The 14,200-nt window shown below is 33.2% G+C and overlaps 2 long non-coding RNA genes across 2 annotated transcripts; both read right to left on the bottom strand.

Moving 5' to 3' along the window:
* Nucleotides 1–1,312: 1,312 nt before the first annotated feature.
* On the bottom strand, nt 1,313–3,094 carry LOC135152017 (uncharacterized). Its single transcript, XR_010291085.1, has 2 exons — nt 2,559–3,094; nt 1,313–1,648 (listed from the first exon to the last, which is right to left on the bottom strand). It is a non-coding gene; the product is annotated as an uncharacterized LOC135152017 (long non-coding RNA).
* A 5,032-nt stretch (nt 3,095–8,126) lies between these two features.
* Nucleotides 8,127–10,079, bottom strand: LOC135152002 (uncharacterized). The gene is made up of 2 exons (XR_010291057.1): nt 9,373–10,079; nt 8,127–8,462 (listed from the first exon to the last, which is right to left on the bottom strand). It is a non-coding gene; the product is annotated as an uncharacterized LOC135152002 (long non-coding RNA).
* Nucleotides 10,080–14,200: the final 4,121 nt, after the last annotated feature.

Genomic DNA, 14,200 nt, shown 5'->3' with positions numbered 1-14,200 from the left:
GCTACATAGAATCTAAAAAGTTATAAGAATTAGCTGCAAGACAGAAGATTAACAGGAATGAATTAGATATATTACAACTTGAAAATCAGTTTCTACCAATCAGTGTGGTTCACTGATTAGATGAAACTAGCATCCATCCCTGTTTAAGTACATAACCAAGTCTTGTAGCTTCAAGTACAGAATATTCAAAGTTAGATATTACAGTAATCCAGCAAATTCAAAGCAAATTACAATTCTTGAATTAAAATTCAAGAACCAAAAGCAGACAGCAACAAACCAGCAACATACCAACAGGAATCACTTGATGGATTCCTCCATTGCAGCAACAAAACCAACAGTTTCAAAGCTTAAATCCACAAAGTCATCAGGTCCTTGACCCCCAATACCAACACCAACAGGTTCAATAGCATGAAACATATCCACATCCCTAATCATATCACCACTCATTTGAACTTGATACAGATTACCAATATCTATATCCATTTGCCTATTTCCATTTAAAGAAGCAGCAGCTATACCCTCTAAATAGGATATCGTATTTATGATATCCACATTTACTTCCTTAAGTCTTTTCATCTCAATTTTCTGTTCCTCTATCACCTTAAGCACAGAGTTCTTATCAGCTATAAAAACATCTTCCTCATCTAAGTAGGATGGCATATTAAAAGCAACAGATTTCTCAGGTTCACATTTATCTAAGGCAACTTGAGCTCTAACATGAGTGACATCAATGTAAGCAGTGGTCTTAGTCTCTAATGCAGTAGGCAAGGGAATGTGAAACAGACTAAACACAGTAGTCAAGACATGAGCATAAGGCATGTAATCAGTCAAATGAGCATTGATCATGTTCAAGATAATAACATAAGATATGCTAAACTCTATCCTATTAGTAACAAACAGGAACATCAGCTTCATATCATAGAAATCAAAGTGTTTATCTTGGTTAGACTTAGGGAGCACATTGGACCTTATAATCAAAGCAACCAACTGATACACAGGAGTAAAGTGCTTATAGTGTATACCACAGTTAGAATCACACAGACCAAATGGCACATCAGAATCAGTGAAGAACCCCACATAAAGTTGAAACTCTTCTTGACAGAACACAAAGTGAGAGTAAATGTCAAAGCATGGCATTCCAGATAATCTTTGGGGTAATTTTAAAGCCTTGTTTAAAATTTTCTGGTCAACTAGTATAGGTTTTGTGACAGCCCGGGAATCCGGGGGTCTGGATTCTGACGTCACCACACAAAATCATTCTAAAACACTTTTGAAAACCTGTATTTTTGAAAAAGGTAATAAAATCAAAGGATTTAAAACCTGAAAACTTTAGTAAAAGATTTAAAAGAAAACACTTTAACCCCCTAAAAACAGGATCGCATCCAGGTTACAGTATTGAAATTAGAATCAACCACTATTAATAAACATTATCTTACAAACTCAGATCATCTTCGATAAGAAGAATCACTGCCAGTCTACCTCAATTATGACTTACAACTGAATCTCATCAATACAATTCTATCTAGAACCAACCTTGACAATCTCCATGGACATTCCACTTGTCCTCTGGATATTCTATAACTCTGACTCCTCGCTTAGCCTTAGCCATACTCGCAACCTCAATCAAGCAATTCATCTCTAAGCTTTTCTGAAATGGTTAAAAAGGAATAGCAAGGGTGAGCAACAATGCTCAGCAAGTGTATATAAGCAACAATAGTCCTGAAATATCTTATCAGGGTTCACAAGTTCAGGATATGTAATTGAAAACTTCAAAATTCTTATCAGCAATTGAAATCAGAATTCAAACTTACAGAAGAATTGTCGAATTGGATTCATCACATTTTTACTTAAAACCCAAAGGTTAGGCTGCTGATCAGTCACGCACTAACCCCGAACATGGCACACAGCCCTGTTCTCTATACTGGATCCAAGGCACACATTGGCCTATAATTGACCACGAATCTGGTCTGACCACGAATCTGGTCCACATATTTTATAAAAACTAATCCAATTCTAACAATTGAAATCAATAGACAATTCAATCAGCAGAACAAAATCATAATCATTATCAACAACAGAAATATTTCAAATCAACTTTTGGGAATCAACATTTCATAAACCACAGCCTGTCTTTTGATAAATCATAGTTCAGGAAATTCCTAACTATTCAGTATCCTCCATTATCGGCTAAGCATCTGAATTTAGCCTGCTAAACCAGCATGACAATGGCGGGTTGAATAATCAAGAAGATCCCATTTCATTCTAGGCTCTAACTATCACTGAGCAACACATGCTTCAATGACGGTCTGAACTTCGAATTAATTTGTAGAACTGGTATTTTTAAAATCTTGAGGATTGGAAAGAATGGATCAAAATAGAAAGTTGAGAGTAATCAGGTGTTTGGCTTTTCAAAACTTGGAAGAAGAAAACAATCATGGGATTCATTATCAGAAGTAAGAGTTTGTTTGAGAAGGGTCTCAGCATAAACAATATCATAATCTTGACAGAATAATCAGAACATGCAATATATATATGAGGAAGGATTTAGGAATACTTGCCTTAAATCCGATTCCAGTCTCATATCTCAATCTCATCTTTCCACTTTCACACTCTATGCATATCATAGTCTCTAGACCATCTTTGGCTATACTCTATTCGCCACACTGCTTCGTTTACTCGATTCGTTCCTTATTCGCTTTGTAACATCGTTTGACCTTCTGAACGTCTTCGATCGTATACACCTCGTCCAAATCCTTAACGAGAATAAGACAATACTATAATCACTAAACAATCTATTGTACATACACATTACGTATATCGATACCCACTTATATAACCCTTTAAACCTATTAGATATCACTTATCACATAATCATGCTTTGACTCTAACATATAGTCAATCATATTCCACATAACATATCACCAATCAACTATCATATAAATCCTTATCGAAAATCCGACATCGTCTCGTCTATGTATAAGACTATCCACCTGTTATCCTATCTCAATCAACCATCAACCAACACAATTCAATCACTATCTATATATTCTTATCCAATATTAATCAATTCACGACACTATGTCATATAAGTCATTTATCATATTATATACTTATATATAATAAGCGTAAGGGAGATAATTTGGTCGCATGGTCCTCTGGTCCAAAAGCTTATCATCCGTTGGATCTTATATTGAACAAATAAGCACCGTTAGATTGGAACAAAATTAAATTCTGTTCTAGAAGGCAACTGATATCTACTTGCATGTTTATAATTCCTTTTCTGAATCCAAAACAAATTATGTCTTTCACATGTATATGATTTTTTTTAATCCTAAATAAATATTTCCTACCAGTTTTATTCGTAGAATCATATAAATCTCACCGTCACAATTTTTTTATAATATATTTTAAAATTAATAAGCCGGATTTATGTGATGAACAAATACAAAAACTTTTTCTTAATCCAAAATAGATACTACCTTCTTATTGCATATTTATGATTCCTTTTCTTAATTCAAAACAAATTATGTTTATCAATTTTAATTTAGAACCATATAAATTTTTTGAAAAATATTTAAATCACATTATAATAATTTTAATATAAAATACATTTATTAATATAATCTAATAGAAGTTGGCATAATGTATTCCACTCAAAATATATTAAAATTTGATAGATAGAATTTAATACTTTGGCATGATACATACGAGAAAAGGAATTGCTTGATTAAAATAATTTATTTGAAACCATTAATGCCTGTGATGATGTATTTACCAAAGTTCTAACTTACAAACAAATCATAATTTCGAATTTTATTTTATTGAAAATTTTAATTTATTATTTATAAATTAAATGTTTCCACACCATTTAAAATATATTTAAAAGGTTTATAAATAATTAAAAAGCTCCCGTGCCTTGCACGGGCTATAAGCTAGTATGTATAATATTAGGAATAGCCACGTATATCACGTAATCATCAATTCATAGCAGACAAGTTACATATTGACACATATTGCATATTACATGACATATAATCACATTCTAGACTCGATCATATTATCTTGCCATATTAAAATAGACTCCATAAGCTTTCATCTCCCTTTCGTTTCACCTGATTCTGAATTACGGATCAAAAGATATGATCAAAACCGTTTTCTAACTCTCCTATCGACACATAACATATCAAACAAATAGCAGACAACATATTTCACATAAGGTTTCCCACCCCAATTGATGTCAAATCAAGTCTCAGGTTAAAATGATTTTTCGGAGATTTTCTGGAATTTCTAGACATTTTTCAGAATTAAAACAGGTAAAAGAATCCATTTTTGAATAAATAATCAAGTCCGATTGCTCAAGATCGGATCCCAAAATCATTCGAAATCAATTAACAAGCCTCGAACATATTTTAGAAAAATAATTCAAAGCTCGAAACTATTTTTCGGAATTTTCAAATCACAAGGAATAATTAAATCTAATTAATTAATCAATTAAAATCAATTAATAATTAATTAAAATAATTAATCAATTAATATTAAAATTAATTGACCAATTAAAATAATTAATTACTAATTAAATTTAATTAATAAACTAATTTCAGATTTATTTTTGAATAAAGAATTAATTAAAAACTATTTTAGAAAATTAAAATAATCAAATAAAACAATTTTTGAAAATTAAATCAAAAGGTTTATTTTGTAAACTTTTGAAAGTTTTCGTCCAGGGTTTATTTTGTAAAAACTGAAACTGCCAGGGTTTGTTTTGAAAGAACGAAAACCAGGGTGACTCAAAGTCACCATCTCCAAAAGTTGGGGGGTGCAAACGGATATTTTCCGCCGCCACCGCCCCGATTCGCCGGAGATGGCCATTCCGGCCTCCATTCTCCGCCCAGCCTGCCCAGATCAGTGCTACACATCCTCAGGAGCTCAACCATGCTTCTAGTTTCAAGAAAGGACCAACGAAGTGGCCGGAAAATCCTTGCAAAGCTTCGCCGCCGGCGAAGCCATTGCAGCCCGGTGAGCTCGATTCCGAGCACCCACACAGAATCTGACCACACGTACAAGCTCCCCTCAGCAATATCTATCTACTCATCACCTCAAAAACTACCCAGAATCATCCAATCAAAAATCCGGTGAAAATATTCAAGAACACCTCAAGAACATTCAAGAACACAAGTCAAGAATCAAACCCTTATTTCTATATGTTACGGAAGTCAAAAATCGACATATAATATATGAAAACGAATGGCAGGAGATGCTCTACAACATGGAATCATCAAATCAATCAAACAATCACGTTTGCAAAAATTCATATTTAAAATCCAAATAATTCGAATTTTTGAAAATTAATAATAATTTACCCGTGAAATCTGCAGTGTTACGGTTGATTAATCTAGATTCTACGCGTCGAGAGCTTTGTTTTGACTATTTATATGCCTCCATCGGATTCCAATAACGCCTTCAAATCCTCGTTTGAATATAAAGAACACGAAGAACACCCGTTCGTCTTCTCTCGGTATTCGTGCAGAGAAACTGACGAAATGATTGTACGTGCGAAATAAACTGGTAAAGGATATTTATAGAAGAAGATAAGAGAATATTCCTTGAATATGCTTTGGAATATTCCTTGAATATGCTTTGGAATATTCCTGGAATATGCTTCACGCATTACGAGACAACCAGATAATTATTAACTTTAAAAATATTAATAAAACCGTACCGGATCATTTACGGGGCAAACCGTACTCCGGATTGAAAAAGTTAAAACACGAATATGAATGTCCCACATAGCCTAATGGCGAAATTTTCCCGAACGCCCACGGGGTTTAAAATGTTAAATAACTATTTTAATATCATTAATAATTAAACGAAATTAAATCCATAAATCGATTATAAAATCACATAACAATCCACAAATCGATATAAACATATCTAAATAAACTATATTTTATCCTGATCATATCAAAATTGAAATATCTCAAATCCGAACACATATGAGCAGTCAATTTAATAAATCCGATAACACAAACCTCACAAATATTCATATAAATATCACATACTATTCATAAATTATCAGGAAAATACCCAAATGTTCCATATTTTATTCTGAGAATATGAAAATTGAAAACTCGTGATTGCAACATATATAAGCAATCAAAATAGAAAACTAGTTATCAAATAATTTACCAAATATTCAAATAATATTCGTAAATAACCATAACTGGTTACACGACCATTACACACGTAACACTTAATCATGTAATACATATATTCACATATCAACCATCTAACTTTTGCATAACCCATCTCTGTATTTTCAGAAATAATATTTGAAATAAGTTTTGAAAGGATATTCATATATCCATATATAAATCATTTGAAAATATCTAAATTAAATATGACTCATTCTGATAATATCAATAATTAAACTCACAGTTCTGGCACGTATAAATAACAATTACAGAAAATCAATTCACACCACAATTATACTCATATTACACAGACCGTTCATCTTATCAGAAAGAAATCAATTAAAGCCAATAATAATATTCAAAAACTTATTTCTATATAAATAAACAATTTCCAAAAATCTGGGATGTTACAATCTACCCTCCTTATAAGAATTCTGTCCTCAGAATCCGCGAAGAGAACGAAAATGTACATCCTTCGTACTATCATCCTTCCAGCTTCGTTCGACCTTGGCATACCTTTGACTTTAAAATAAGAGTATCAAAACTTTCACAATTATAGAGTTCAGTTCTTAGGATCAATCTTTAAGAACTTAAAATGGAACAAAATGTTTTCAAAATAAGTCATGTTTGAATAAGAGAGTGACTGAGAGATCAATATGATCAAACGAACTTAGTGTTGTGTGCCCATATTAGACACTACTAAAGGTTGTTAACCTTCTTGTAAGTACAACACACACAAGTGATGGCGTCCCATCCAACTCCTATCACACAGACAGGTATACCTTGTGTCCCCTATAAATAGGGTTGTTCATCCCAATCAGATGGAAGTAATACCAAGGAATACCAAAGAATATCAAGAGATATCAAGGTATATATCAAAGAATATCAAGGAATATCAAGAAATATCATTGTCTTCTCACAATAACCTTTATCACACACCAAGAATCAATACCAATATCAATAATCAATACCAATGTTTTCTCGTCATTCAAGAAATAAGAAATCTCGTTTGTCAAAACTTTTGTAGAAAAGATATCCCAATAAGGACTTAATGATGATGAAAAGAGTTAAAATAAGCTTTTCTTGAAGAAAGATATTGCCAAGGTCTTCTCAAATTCCTGCTCTGCTTCCATAAATCGTTGTTCAATGTATGTCTTCTTCTCGACGTTCTCGATAATCGATCATCATTAACTCGTGATAGCCTTGTAAGATTTCCTTGTAGACATTATCGTTCGCAATGAAGTTGGCTCATCTTGATATCAGAAGAAATCCCGGTTAGCTTGAAGCGTCGTCGTTAAGACTAACGTTCTATCTCACTCACAATATTACTTCTGATAACTAGACTCAATTCCACATACTCTCTATCATTCATATCACATCTATCTACAAAACTCTCTTTCTAATTCACAATATCTCATATTCAACACCCATTCTTCTACATCTCAATTCAAACGATAAACCACTTTCAAATATGTAACATGGTCAGAATACTCCAAACCATGCATCTTTATCATTCTTAACTCAATCATTTACTATTAATACTCTTTTGACTAGGTCTGACTCTGACCCTTATCACAATTCACTATCTCAATCAGTCCCCATACTAGAAACCAAGTATCTAGACTTAGGAACCATAATCTGTCTAAACATCCACCCTCAACTTAATAAACTATCTCGATTCTATTCCGATTACCTCTCTAGACTATCCCCAAACAGTCTCACAATACCTCTATATGAGGTCACTGAACACTTCTCCTCAATAAAACTTAAAACCACAATCTATATTCTAATTTCAATAACTTATAACCTGTTGCTCTGATACCAACTGTGACAGCCCGGGAATCCGGGGGTCTGTATTCTGACGTCACCACACAAAATCATTCTAAAACACTTTTGAAAACATGTATTTTTGAAAAAGGTAATAAAATCAAAGGATTTAAAACCTGAAAACTTTAGTAAAAGATTTAAAAGAAAACACTTTAACCCCCTAAAAACAGGATCGCATCCAGGTTACAGTATTGAAATTAGAATCAACCACTATTAATAAACATTATCTTACAAACTCAGATCATCTTCGATAAGAAGAATCACTGCCAGTCTACCTCAATTATGACTTACAACTGAATCTCATCAATACAATTCTATCTAGAACCAACCTTGACAATCTCCATGGACATTCCACTTGTCCTCTGGATATTCTATAACTCTGACTCCTCGCTTAGCCTTAGCCATACTCGCAACCTCAATCAAGCAATTCATCTCTAAGCTTTTCTGAAATGGTTAAAAAGGAATAGCAAGGGTGAGCAACAATGCTCAGCAAGTGTATATAAGCAACAATAGTCCTGAAATATCTTATCAGGGTTCACAAGTTCAGGATATGTAATTGAAAACTTCAAAATTCTTATCAGCAATTGAAATCAGAATTCAAACTTACAGAAGAATTGTCGAATTGGATTCATCACATTTTTACTTAAAACCCAAAGGTTAGGCTGCTGATCAGTCACGCACTAACCCCGAACATGGCACACAGCCCTGTTCTCTATACTGGATCCAAGGCACACATTGGCCTATAATTGACCACGAATCTGGTCTGACCACGAATCTGGTCCACATATTTTATAAAAACTAATCCAATTCTAACAATTGAAATCAATAGACAATTCAATCAGCAGAACAAAATCATAATCATTATCAACAACAGAAATATTTCAAATCAACTTTTGGGAATCAACATTTCATAAACCACAGCGTGTCTTTTGATAAATCATAGTTCAGGAAATTCCTAACTATTCAGTATCCTCCATTATCGGCTAAGCATCTGAATTTAGCCTGCTAAACCAGCATGACAATGGCGGGTTGAATAATCAAGAAGATCCCATTTCATTCTAGGCTCTAACTATCACTGAGCAACACATGCTTCAATGACGGTCTGAACTTCGAATTAATTTGTAGAACTGGTATTTTTAAAATCTTGAGGATTGGAAAGAATGGATCAAAATAGAAAGTTGAGAGTAATCAGGTGTTTGGCTTTTCAAAACTTGGAAGAAGAAAACAATCATGGGATTCATTCTCAGAAGTAAGAGTTTGTTTGAGAAGGGTCTCAGCATAAACAATATCATAATCTTGACAGAATAATCAGAACATGCAATATATATATGAGGAAGGATTTAGGAATACTTGCCTTAAATCCGATTCCAGTCTCATATCTCAATCTCATCTTTCCACTTTCACACTCTATGCATATCATAGTCTCTAGACCATCTTTGGCTATACTCTATTCGCCACACTGCTTCGTTTACTCGATTCGTTCCTTATTCGCTTTGTAACATCGTTTGACCTTCTGAACGTCTTCGATCGTATACACCTCGTCCAAATCCTTAACGAGAATAAGACAATACTATAATCACTAAACAATCTATTGTACATACACATTACGTATATCGATACCCACTTATATAACCCTTTAAACCTATTAGATATCACTTATCACATAATCATGCTTTGACTCTAACATATAGTCAATCATATTCCACATAACATATCACCAATCAACTATCATATAAATCCTTATCGAAAATCCGACATCGTCTCGTCTATGTATAAGACTATCCACCTGTTATCCTATCTCAATCAACCATCAACCAACACAATTCAATCACTATCTATATATTCTTATCCAATATTAATCAATTCACGACACTATGTCATATAAGTCATTTATCATATATGTATAATATTAGGAATAGCCACGTATATCACGTAATCATCAATTCATAGCAGACAAGTTACATATTGACACATATTGCATATTACATGACATATAATCACATTCTAGACTCGATCATATTATCTTGCCATATTAAAATAGACTCCATAAGCTTTCATCTCCCTTTCCTGATTCTGAATTACGGATCAAAAGATATGATCAAAACCGTTTTCTAACTCTCCTATCGACACATAACATATCAAACAAATAGCAGACAACATATTTCACATAAGGTTTCCCACCCCAATTGATGTCAAATCAAGTCTCAGGTTAAAATGATTTTTCGGAGATTTTCTGGAATTTCTAGACATTTTTCAGAATTAAAACAGGTAAAAGAATCCATTTTTGAATAAATAATCAAGTCCGATTGCTCAAGATCGGATCCCAAAATCATTCGAAATCAATTAACGAGCCTCGAACATATTTTAGAAAAATAATTCAAAGCTCGAAACTATTTTTCGGAATTTTCAAATCACAAGGAATAATTAAATCTAATTAATTAATGAATTAAAATCAATTAATAATTAATTAAAATAATTAATCAATTAATATTAAAATTAATTGACCAATTAAAATAATTAATTACTAATTAAATTTAATTAATAAACTAATTTCAGATTTATTTTTGAATAAAGAATTAATTAAAAACTATTTTAGAAAATTAAAATAATCAAATAAAACAATTTTTGAAAATTAAATCAAAAGGTTTATTTTGTAAACTTTTGAAAGTTTTCGTCCAGGGTTTATTTTGTAAAAACTGAAACTGCCAGGGTTTGTTTTGAAAGAACGAAAACCAGGGTGACTCAAAGTCACCATCTCCAAAAGTTGGGGGGTGCAAACGGATATTTTCCGCCGCCACCGCCCCGATTCGCCGGAGATGGCCATTCCGGCCTCCATTCTCCGCCCAGCCTGCCCAGATCAGTGCTACACATCCTCAGGAGCTCAACCATGCTTCTAGTTTCAAGAAAGGACCAACGAAGTGGCCGGAAAATCCTTGCAAAGCTTCGCCGCCGGCGAAGCCATTGCAGCTCGGTGAGCTCGATTCCGAGCACCCACACAGAATCTGACCACACGTACAAGCTCCCCTCAGCAATATCTATCTACTCATCACCTCAAAAACTACCCAGAATCATCCAATCAAAAATCCGGTGAAAATATTCAAGAACACCTCAAGAACATTCAAGAACACAAGTCAAGAATCAAACCCTTATTTCTATATGTTACGGAAGTCAAAAATCGACATATAATATATGAAAACGAATGGCAGGAGATGCTCTACAACATGGAATCATCAAATCAATCAAACAATCACGTTTGCAAAAATTCATATTTAAAATCCAAATAATTCGAATTTTCGAAAATTAATAATAATTTACCCGTGAAATCTGCAGTGTTACGGTTGATTAATCTAGATTCTACGCGTCGAGAGCTTTGTTTTGACTATTTATATGCCTCCATCGGATTCCAATAACGCCTTCAAATCCTCGTTTGAATATGAAGAACACGAAGAACACCCGTTCGTCTTCTCTCGGTATTCGTGCAGAGAAACTGACGAAATGATTGTACGTGCGAAATAAACTGGTAAAGGATATTTATAGAAGAAGATAAGAGAATATTCCTTGAATATGCTTTGGAATATTCCTTGAATATGCTTTGGAATATTCCTGGAATATGATTCACGCATTACGAGACAACCAGATAATTATTAACTTTAAAAATATTAATAAAACCGTACCGGATCATTTACGGGGCAAACCGTACTCCGGATTGAAAAAGTTAAAACACGAATATGAATGTCCCACATAGCCTAATGGCGAAATTTTCCCGAACGCCCACGGGGTTTAAAATGTTAAATAACTATTTTAATATCATTAATAATTAAACGAAATTAAATCCATAAATCGATTATAAAATCACATAACAATCCACAAATCGATATAAACATATCTAAATAAACTATATTTTATCCTGATCATATCAAAATTGAAATATCTCAAATCCGAACACATATGAGCAGTCAATTTAATAAATCCGATAACACAAACCTCACAAATATTCATATAAATATCACATACTATTCATAAATTATCAGGAAAATACCCAAATGTTCCATATTTTATTCTGAGAATATGAAAATTGAAAACTCGTGATTGCAACATATATAAGCAATCAAAATAGAAAACTAGTTATCAAATAATTTACCAAATATTCAAATAATATTCGTAAATAACCATAACTGGTTACACGACCATTACACACGTAACACTTAATCATGTAATACATATATTCACATATCAACCATCTAACTTTTGCATAACCCATCTCTGTATTTTCAGAAATAATATTTGAAATAAGTTTTGAAAGGATATTCATATATCCATATATAAATCATTTGAAAATATCTAAATTAAATATGACTCATTCTGATAATATCAATAATTAAACTCACAGTTCTGGCACGTATAAATAACAATTACAGAAAATCAATTCACACCACAATTATACTCATATTACACAGACCGTTCATCTTATCAGAAAGAAATCAATTAAAGCCAATAATAATATTCAAAAACTTATTTCTATATAAATAAACAATTTCCAAAAATCTGGGATGTTACAGGTTTCCCTCCCACAATGGTAGTCAAATGCATTATCCCATCTAATCCCCTTATAGGCTTCATGTTACAGTAAAACTCACCAATTAAGTGCAAGAAATACCTATGATCTAGGTCATAAATCAAGCTTTTCCACTCAGCAGCAAGCACTAGTTTCTCAATCTCTCCCTTGGTTTCCACAATGGTTCCAGGTTGAACATTTTGGTTCATAAGGAGAAGATTTTTGGAGTGTGACAGATTGGCTAGTCTTGGTGGAGGGGGTCTGATTTTGATAAGGTCAGGGTAGTTTTGATAGTTTGAGGCTCTTTTGAGGGGTCTGATAGGCTTTTTGAAGATGGGGCTTTGGTAGAAAGGGATGGCATTAGTGGAGGCAGTGTATTTAGGCCTTCTGTGGTAGGTTCTTATTGGTTTAGGTTTGGTGTATTGATGGAGTTTTGAAGTAGTGGATTGTTTAAACTGGGTGGATTCCATGGCTTCAAGAAGGTAAGGTTGGTCTGAGGGGTTTCTTTGGTAGTTGGCAGGGTGGGGAGTGAAATCCATGGGAGATAAATTAAGTTTCTTATGCTTGCTGTGAAGTAGAAGAAGATATGAATGTGTGTATATATAGTCAGTCATGCAACACATATACATATACACATATATTCATGCAGTACAGCTACATATACATATATATTTTGCAAATCAGTCATGTTATGTATATATATTAAAATATTAGCATGCAAGTCACATATTTTCATGCAAGCATGGATTTCAAGTCAGTTAACTATCTCAGCCACAGAATTATGCAAATTATGACACAAAAGTCCACAGATGAATAGTGTAACACAGTACTTGAACAGTTACAAAGGACTGCACATGCCAAAATTGTATGCTAGGTGTGTAAGAATAGGTGACATGTATTTTTCAAGTAACCAGAGTAGTGACAAAAAGAAGCTCTATCAAGTACACATGCATTTAAGAATTTCAGTGTTGGCAGAGCATAAAAGAATGTGCAGCATACATTTATTCAAATTTTTGCTCAAAAAGGTTGATTTGATAGTGTCAGAAGGTACAAACACTTCACTACTCTAGGTTTTATATGCACATTCTCAGAGTTTAAAGGCTCAAGAAATGAAACAGTACATCAACACAAGAATGCAGCATTAAACAGTACAAGCATGCAAACATATATTATACAGTCATGTGCAAACATATCACACTCAACAGATCACACAAGCAAATTCAGCAATCCACGCTATATTTTGAAATTAATTAGTCATACATAATTAATCAGCAGTTTATTCTAATTTAATTGATAATTTAGAGTGAAAAACATTTTTGTGGCCGTTGATCTTGGCAGTGATCCAGATACTGGATTGCTCAAGGCACTCCAGCCAGGTCTTTCCAAGAGGGCATTGTGTGTGCAAGTGATTTTAGAACTTGTTCTGTTAAAAGATTAAGTCCGCTCATGATATAATCTATCTTAAGTATTAGATAGGATTAGGTCTAGTATATCATAGTATCCAGCTGTAATACATGAAGTCACAGAGCACACAATAGATTTAAGCACATAGTCAAGAGATTCAGACAGGAGAAGTACATACCATGCAAACAATCTTCCACACAGGATTAATATAACCAGTACATGA

Source organism: Daucus carota, chromosome 4 (genome assembly GCF_001625215.2).
Source record: "Daucus carota subsp. sativus chromosome 4, DH1 v3.0, whole genome shotgun sequence".
NCBI classification, from domain to species: Eukaryota; Viridiplantae; Streptophyta; class Magnoliopsida; order Apiales; family Apiaceae; genus Daucus; species Daucus carota.
The sequence above is the reverse complement of the archived record's forward strand: the minus strand, read 5'-3'. Positions and strand labels throughout refer to the sequence as shown.